The following is a 9,311-nucleotide window of genomic DNA, read 5'->3' as shown; positions in this document are numbered from 1 at the left end:
CTATATACTACACACACACACACACACACACACACACACACACACATTGCATAAATTGTGGTATAGGCAAAGCAACTAAAGGTGAGAGATCACTTCTTTCTATGGGTGGCAAATGATTCATGTCCAAATTCCCAAAGATGCCTTAAAGGTCTCCTCATAATAGAAAATGATTTTATTTGTACAAAGGTGGCTCATTGACACTTGATTGGATGCATGTAGCATACATATAGTACCGCATGCATACATATATGTATGCATGTAGCATACATATAGTACCGCATGCAAAAGAAAGAAACAATTTCCCATAATTTTAATTATATTTGGCATGTCAAATGCTTACAAGTGTGTCCTTAAAAGATGTCCGTGTAGCACAATAAAGACTAAATAAAAAAAAATATTTTGTCTATTATAGTTAGATGGATATGTGTTTTCTTTTCAAAAAGTACAAATATGTCCCCCCTTCTTATCGGTGTAATTCATTTAAACAAAATTGATTCACATGTTTTTTTGAATCTTTGGCATGCCTTATGTAAGGAAGTACTCAAAGCTCAAGCTTATGTAAGGTAATGCTTATGCTCCAAGCTTTTACGTACCTATGTGAATCTTTGCCAAATCTTTTCATTTATTTTTAAATAGGGCTTACGTAAAGGAATTCTCCAAGCTTTTTAAGTATACGTGTGAACCTTTGCCAAATCTTTTCACTTTTTTATTTTCTATATTTTTGCTTGTGCTAGATGAATGTATGGCCTCACCCAAGCTTGATTTTTACAAGCCCCCTTGCCCTTCAAAATTAACAGGTTTGGTGAAATATAACAAGTTTTTTTATATTTTAGTGTAGTTTTTAATGGGCATTTTAATATTTTGGTGGTATTTTACATACAAAATGCTAAAACAATGCACGTGACACTAGTCAAAAAGCAACTATGGCCCCACCATGTTAAAAACCTCTTCTTTTAGCATGTACTCTCTATAAATGCTTGGTCACCATTTTAGGACATTTCAAGAAAAGTGTAAGGTAAAGGGGAAGACAACTCACTTATATGGTACCATGCTTGATAATACTTATGTTGAGAAATCTCACTGAACCAAATTTTTAGCAATGTTAGACATGTGTAAAAGATTGCTAACAATATTATTTTTTAGCAATGGTAGACATGTGTAAAGGATTGCTAGAGAATATTTGCATCAAATAGGGTTACTTAGTTTAACATTATACACAAAATCAAACTTGCATCATCTAATATATATATATATATATATATATATATATATCAAATACTCTTATACACAAATACATAGTGAGCATGAGGGACCTCCTTCATGCTTGGTAGATAAATATACATTGATGTGCACATTTTTAACTATATATGAAAGACTTAGCTTAATGCCAATAAGGCAATGTAGGGGGTTATCCTTTCTTGTGCAAAGCACAATGGGGTCCTTTCTTAGTAGCACTCCTCTTCAACCTATTTTAGACCAATGGGTGCCATTATTTTTAAAAACATCTACCTTCATGTATAGGAACATACATAAAACCTCCTCAAATCACAAAGAAGAAATTCGATAGGTTTCTTTTATGTTGCCCCATTAAAGTGCACAATCTCCATTAGGATTATTTCTGTTTCCTTCCAAGGTGAGGAAAATTTTAATCTAGATGAACTAGCTCTATACTTATGCCCATTTACAAATTTCCCAGTGGCATGCTTGTCATATCAAAGTAAAAGGAAACTAGAAACCGACTTTACAAGATGTACATTTACCTTCACTAATTGAGTGAGGCCTTCACTTATCTAATTAACCCTAATGAAAATGTGCAAATTATTGCAAGGAATATATATACATGATATCGGTTCACCTCTAACAAACTTCTCCTTTGAAGGAATTGGGTAGCCAATGTTGGTAACATAATAAACTATTGTATGTTTTTACAACCACGTAAGCAAAGTCACATAGGCCTAATGAAAATGTGCAAAGTATTGTAAGGGTTATATATACTTGATATTGGTTCACCCCAATAAATTTTCTCCTTTTTAAAGGAAATTGGTAGTCAATGTTGGTAACATAATAAACTATTGTATGTTTTACAACCACATAAGCAAAGTCACATAGGCATTGATTCTATTGCAATCATGGGACATGTGGCATATAAAGACCTCTCATCCCATGAGATAATTTAACGGTTGAAATGAACTTCGTCTCCTTTCCTAGCCCCCAATATGCATGTGGGACCCTTGCTAGAAAATCCCCAGTTTCCTTCATGCAAATATCTTTTGTGTATCTTATAAAAAAACCATCTCTTATGCACTCATGTGATATTGTACATTTCTTTTAGTGATGCCCCTAGTCAAATACTTTCATCATCCACCACCACTCAGCCCCCTACTAAAAAACTCCCTCCTCCATCCCTTCATCCCTTCCATCTACCATTTTTTCCTTTCTTGACATCATTTTTATGATATCTTTTGACCTATGGACATCTATTTTTTCCTTCCTCATCTATTTCAAACCTCCCTTATCCATTTTTTATCCCTAGCTCTAAATCTTTTTACTCCTAACTCGGTGCCTTTCTTCCACCCATTTCGTGCCTCTAGATCACTTCTTCTGAGTCCACCTATAACCATCTTCTACTTTAGCCATCTATTTTTTCCTTCCTCATATATTTCAAACCTCCCTTGTCCATTTTTTATCCCTAGCTCTAAATATGCCAATAACAAGGTTAAATATGCCAACAACAAGGTTAAACATTCTTGCTAATTGTGGTATATATATAATATATTATACAATACATCTACACACCTTAAAAAGTATAGCATTCAGCCTTTACAAAGTGTGTGTATATATATGCTATATACATGTATATATATATAGTGTGTGTGTGTGTGTGTGTATATACACACACTATATATATAAAGTATAGCATTCAACCTTTATATAATGTGTGTATATATATACTATATAAATGTATCTATAGAATATATATATATACATACTATGTATATATATACATCACAACTCTAGCACACGTAGTACTATGTATATGTATATATCACAACTAGCATACATACTCTGTGTGTGTGTGTGTGTATGTGTGTATAGTTGGGGTATAACACTATACCCTAATTTATGTAAAGTTGCCTTGTAGGCTATCTGTGTGTGTGTGTGTGTGTGTAGCCTAAATGTAACTGGCAAGCATACTATATATATATATATATATATGTAGTAGCCTACAAGTCAATTTTACATAAATCGTGGTATAGGCAAAGCAACTAAAGGTGAGAGATCACCTCTTTCTATGGCTAGTAAATAATTCATGACCAAAGTCCCAAAGATGTCTTAAATGTCTCTTTATAATTGAAAATTATTTTATTTGATACAAAGGTGGATCATTGACACCTGATTGGATGCATGTACCATACATATAGTACTACATGCAAAAGAAAGAAATAATTTTCTACAATTGTCAAATGCTTATGTTTGTCCTTTAAAGATGTAATTGTGGCACAATAAAGACTAAACCCAAAAAAATAGTACAAATATGTTCCCCCTGTTAAGATAGCGAGCTCAACTAGTGCTACGGTGGTGGACATTGATGACCCGCCTGGGTGATAGCTTCCACACTTATGTCACTGGCATGGTTGGTGAGATTATGGTTGATATGCCACCAATAGATGACAAGCTATGTGATAGCCACATTGGAGTACTAGAGTTACAGCATAGTTTTAGTGCCAGCTCATATAGTTGGGTTCACACTATGGATCATTGTATGTTATTGTAGGAGAGTACTTTCCCTTCATGTATGTACTCTTATCTTTTAGATACATGGCTAAAGAGAAGAGAAGAAGATAGAAGAAAATTCAGCCCATCTATCTCTCTCTCTTGTGTCTTCCACTCTCTTGTGTGTGTGTTTGCTTGCAAGAAACTCAAGCTCTCCCTCTCCCTCTCACATTCTCTTTATGGTATCAGAGCTCCGGTTCATGTGAGTTGGAGCAATAAGAAGGAGCCAACAATTGCCTTGTCGAGTACAAAGGCAGAGTACAGGGGTGCTTGTGAGGTAGCTTGTTTCTTTATGTGTGTGTGTGTGCATGCGTGCGTGCATGTGTGTGTGTGTGTGTATGTGTGCGTGCTTTTGTAAACTCAATCTCTCCCTCTCCCCTGCATTCTCTTAATGGTATCAAAGCTCCAGTTCATGTGAGTTGGAGCAGTAAGAAGCAGCCAACAGTTGCCTTGTCAAGTACAGAGGTGCTTGTTGTGAGGTAGATTGGTTTTAGAGCTACTTGGTGATATGGGTTAGCTTGTGGATAGGGCATTTGTCATTTATTGTGACAACATGAGTAGCATATAGTTGGCCACCAGTAACCTAATATGCCATGCTAGAACGAAGCACATTGAGGTGCATTATCACTTTGTGAGGGAGAAGGTTCTAACAGGTGATGTAGATCTGGTATATGTCAACAAAGAGGATCAAGTTGTTGTCATCGTCAGGAAGTCATTGGGCACAAAGAAGCTCCATAGGTTTAGAAGCTTACTTGGAGTGCAGTGTTGTGTAGAGTTGAGCTCAAGGGGGGGTGTTGAGATATTGAGCTCAACTAGTACTACGGCAGCAGGTAGACATTGATGACCCACCTGGGTGATAGCTTCTACACTTACGCCACTTGCATGGTTGGCGAGATTATGGTTGATATGCCACTAGTGGTGGATGACAGGCTATGTGACAGCCACTTTGGAGTACTAGTGTTATGGCATAGTTATAGCACCAGCTCATATAGTTGGGTTCACACTATGGATTGACCATTGTATGTTATTGTAGGAGAGTACTTTTCCTTTATGTATGTACTCTTATCTTTTAGATACATGGTTATAGAGAAGAAAAAAAGATGAAGAAAATTCAGTCATCCATCTCTCTCTTGTGTCTTGCACTCTCTTGTGTATGTGTGTCTGCTTGCAAGAAACTCGGGATCCTAATATGGGATTGATCATGGTGATTAGTAACGTAGGATAAAGCATAAACTGTGGTGGATTAAACCACACCAAGAACTTCATGGCTAGAGAGAGAGAGAGAGAGAGAGAGAGAGTAGCACACTTAACAATACTCTATTACATATGTTATTAACCATACAATGAAAGGCTTCTAATATAGATATTGTGAGACCCCCCTTCCCAGTTACTAGTAGCGGAAGTAGCTTCCTCTTGCGCGGGAGGTAGGGCTTCCTACTCGGGGCCTCACCCTCGAATGTCCGGACATGAGACTTTTCTAACGGGGTCAAGAGGCTAAACTATCCTTCACCTGATTAAACCAGATAGAAGGAAAACTATTACATACTTAACTTGGAGAAATCAACGCTTTTTTCCTAACCGAAATCAGCCACATCCATTGATCTAATCATTTGAGAAAGTCTTCAGGGTTTTTTTTTTAAAACTACTCGAGTCTAAGCATATTCCTATTATTTCGATTTCATTATTAAGCTCCACTGACCCCATCCGGCCCATGGGTTAGCCACCACCCAACCACTAGAATCGATAGAACCAGACAATTACTCACCCACCCATAATTGAATGCCTTTCTTAACTTTTTCTTTCGAATACAAATACGCACACACTCCTCTTTAAAACTTTAACTTATAAAACAATCCATTGACAAACAATTATTGGTTACAGATGTCATAACTCAAAATTTCCATCCAGTCCCTTGTTTCTAAAAAAAAAAACAATATCACTTTGGACTCTCCGTTGAGACCAGCTGGTCAGCAACACGAGAGCCAGTAATAACAGATTACAATAATCATTTGTCCATCATACAATCTTCCACGACATAAGCATGGGTGGACTCTCCGTTGAGACCAGCTAGTCAGCAACATGAGATCCAGTAACAGATTACAATAATAATTTGTCCATCATACAATCTTCCACGACATATGCATGGGTGTCCTAGGCACCGCGAGCCCATGCATCGCCTGGTCAGAACCCTCCAGGATTCTCCTTAGTTAGGTGTCCTGGCACTTCACTCAGGGACCGCTTCGTCGGCCCTCGTTCATCATACTGGAAGCGCACCATTATAAACGTACCGAGACTGGTCAACAAGACCTAGGTAGGCTTTGCCACATGAGCTGCTTTTTGAACACTCCCCGCTAGTTGTTGCAACCAAACTTCCCTTAGAAAAAACAATATACCAAATGCTCCCTCCAACATTCTGGTGTAAGATAGCCCTTTAAGAAAACAGGGTTTCTATGCAAGTTTTCAATTTGATTTTCTTTTGAATACAAGGAGTATTTCTTGAATCAGTATCCCCAAAACTTCTTGATCGTAATTTTGAATTTCATAACAGAATTCCTAGAATTCTGTAACCTTGATCCACAGATCAATCCAAAGGGTCTCAAACTTAGTTTTATATTTGGCGGGAGATTTGAGTGTATTTTTCTGAACTAGTCACGTCTTTTTTCCTCGAAATCTGACGAAAGAGTTTGGTCTTGGTCTCATAGTCTGATTCAAAGTTCGAGTCTGATAAGATTTTTCCTGAACTATCTTTCTCAAAAAGGTTTGATAATTCATTTACTAATTTAATGAATTTCTTTCTTTGAATATTCACTTAACTGATTTCTAAATTAGTTACGAATTCCAATGTGAAATAAATTAATCATTTATATGAATATTTCGATCTTGATAGATTTCCTGAATTTTCTTTTTACAATTCGTGTGAGTATAAAACGATAGAAATTTCTCTCTTAGAGTATTTACTTATTCATTTATCAATTACTCATAGAAATTAAACATAGAATTAAAGAGAATTCTAATTTTGATATAAAATTTCTTTATTCACCTATTTATGCATAAAAATCAACTTCAATGGGAATAACACTTTTATATAAAAGAAAATCCTTTTATGCATCTATTTATGCATAAAATCAAATTTAATAGGAATAACACTTTTAAAATAAAAAATTCCTTTATGCATCTTTCTATGCATAAAAATCAATTTTAATGAAAATAACACTTTTATAATAAAAAAATTCCATTATGCATCTTTCTATGCATAGAAATTAAACTCAATGAAAATACACTTTTATAATTAAAAAAAATTCCATTATGCATCTTTCTATGCATAGAAATTAAATCTAATAAAAATAACACTTTTATAATTAAAAAAATTCCATTATGCATCTTTCTATGCATAGAAATTAAATTCAATGAAAATAACACTTTTAAAATTAAAAAAATTCCATTATGCATCTTTCTATGCATAGAAATTAAATTCAATGAAAATAACACTTTTATAATAAAAAAATTTCCATTATGCATCTTTCTATATGCATAGAAATTAAATTCAATTAAAATAACACTTTTATAATAAAAAAATTCCATTATGCATCTTTCTATGCATAGAAATTAAATTTAATGAAAATAACACTTTTATAATAAAACAATTTTCATTATGCATCTTTCTATGCATAGAAATCAATTTTAATAAATTAATATCAATGATATCCATGGGTGAATATGTACATGGAGTAAATTTGAATATTTCTTTTAGAATTGAAAAACGGTGGGAATTACTCTTTTGGAACATAAAAACAAACTTTCTTTTCCACAAAAATTTGGAAATTTTTGCCATAACCTCCTTTGTATGGCTGACGATTTCTCATTTTTATCATTCTAATTTCAACTTAAATTATCCCAATCTAGATGTATAGGACTCTAATCTACTCAATTTTCAGAAATAAAGAGAGTAAACAATAAGAGAAGTTTAATTAATCATTTAACTAATCTTTCTAGGACTAAGAAAGGCTGAATTGTAAAGAAGAGAAGGGTGTGGCCTCGTAGCATTAGAATTTACTTCAATCAACTATAAAATAAGAAAATCAAGAAAACCGTAGATTTAAAAATTAAAGAAGTGAGAAAAATAAGCTTACATGGAGTTGTAAGCTTTCCTTTGGCTTGAGGGATCAAGGGTTCTACTCTTGTTTGGAGCAAGAGTGGCCACCAATTACTTTGGAGAGGATTAGGCCAAAAACAATTGAACTATCAAGAAATTCAATGTAAATGGTTCAAGGCTCAAGGTATTAGGAGTAGAGTAACAGTGCATAAACACCATTAAGCTTTCACAAAGGGGGAGGCTTCTATTTATAGGAAAAAGTGAGCCTCAAACCAAGCAAAATGAATATAGAATTTTCCAGATCAGTTTGGTCAATTTTTGACCATTTTTGGGTCAATTCAGCTTACTTTTTAGAACTAGACTTGAAATAGGAGAGAGGAGAGATGAAATATCTCATTTAATTGATTTAAAAGTGGGGGTAATGATGAGAAAAAAGCACCTCCTTCATGAGGGGAGATCCCCACTCTGAGGTGTCAAAATTCAATTTTTTAAATGTTTTCTTTGGTCCTTAGTCCACTCTTCATCTTATGTGAGCATTTACTCATTTTTGGGGGGGTTTTCTTTTATTCTTCATTTTTGGGGGGGTTTTCTTTTATTCTTCAATTTATCTCCTCCCTACATTTGGATTAATCTTATTAGTCCATCAGAACCTTAATCCAAAAATTTCAGAAAATTTGGACCCTTAGGCTTAGGTCTTTTGTGCAGATTATAATTTATTTCTAATGCACCTTAGGAATTTCTTTTTAAACTTCTGTTTCGGGGAAATTTATTTTAATAATAAAGGATATTTTTCCATTCAAAGATATCTAAAAACTAAATTACCTTCTCAATAGAACATTTTCTCTCTCTAGGCCAAAATAGGTAGAAACAAGATCTTTTATTATTGTGAAAAGGGGATTGATTACAGGGGAAGAAACTGGACATCTTGAGGAGCTGGGGAGGAATCTTATAGATATGCTTGGCCCAATATTCTTTACACATCATCAGCGGGCGGCCATGTGATGGCAACTCCTTTTCCACATTCTTTAATGTGTCTCTCACCATTCACACAATATCTTATGTGGCATTCTTATCTTTCCACAATATCTTGCACCTCTAGGATGCTTTTACACACTCAACCAAATAACTTGTTCATTTTACATTACACATTTCAACACCCCTCCTCAATGTAAACTTATGTGTGTGAACTAATTATCTCTCTAACCAATTTGACCAACTCATCTCTCACCCCGAACAATTCGGCATTGCCAATCTCAACACTCCCCCTCAATGCAAATTGGAGTGTTCAACAAGTGTGTGTGCATGTGTCTAGCCAGACACCTCAAGTCCGTTTCGAGCACCATTTTGCTCAGGTGGAGCTACACAAGTGCTTTTTGGACACCCATGTGTCTGGGAGAAGGAACCAACCCACAAAGTGTGACACCCATGTGCGCACAACTCAACA

Source organism: Cibotium barometz, chromosome 55 (genome assembly GCF_041138505.1).
Source record: "Cibotium barometz isolate CiBa-2024 chromosome 55, ASM4113850v1, whole genome shotgun sequence".
In the NCBI taxonomy this organism is placed as follows: domain Eukaryota; kingdom Viridiplantae; phylum Streptophyta; class Polypodiopsida; order Cyatheales; family Cibotiaceae; genus Cibotium; species Cibotium barometz.
The sequence above is the reverse complement of the archived record's forward strand: the minus strand, read 5'-3'. Positions refer to the sequence as shown.